The sequence below is a fragment of the Vombatus ursinus genome, unplaced genomic scaffold, assembly GCF_900497805.2.
Source record: "Vombatus ursinus unplaced genomic scaffold, bare-nosed wombat genome assembly UNPS02014812.1, whole genome shotgun sequence".
Taxonomy (NCBI): Eukaryota; Metazoa; Chordata; class Mammalia; order Diprotodontia; family Vombatidae; genus Vombatus; species Vombatus ursinus.
Genome location: NW_020954590.1, coordinates 82018184 through 82018760, shown reverse-complemented (window position 1 = coordinate 82018760; position 577 = coordinate 82018184).

Below are 577 nucleotides of genomic sequence, written 5' to 3'. Positions count from 1 at the left end.
GGGTTTGACCTTTTTCATTTTATCTCTTGAAGCTGGAAACTGACTGGTTATTACTATTGCAGATAAATTAGTTCCAACTTCAAGAATCCTGTAGAGGGACTCCTGCTTGAAGAGTCTGAAAAGGGTGACTGGCTGAGAACTGAAGCTCTTGCTTCTCACTTATCCCCTGACTCCCCCTTAGGGCACCGCCCTTCATCTCCACCAGTAAAAAAGAGAATCTCATAAAAATGGGCTTTGGGACTGGGGTTACATTTCCAAAAGACCAGAGCCTGGATGCTGTGGTGGAGAAGCTGTTATGAGATCATCAGCCCCAGATTCCTTGACAGAGTCTGTGTAGGTGGACATTTCTGTGCATATCTTTTACTACTGAAAAATCCCCTTCAGGTTGCAGATGGAACCTGGTGATTTTCATCTCTTTCCCTCTTTTTCTCTTTCTCTCCCTAGAGCACCTGTTACCTATCCTACCTCCACAGGTGGTAAGCTTACCCTGCTTCTTAAAAGTTTGTTTACCTTTCTTTGTGTAAATATTTACATCATAGTAATTGTAATAAACCACTCACATGGCTAATCTTCATGT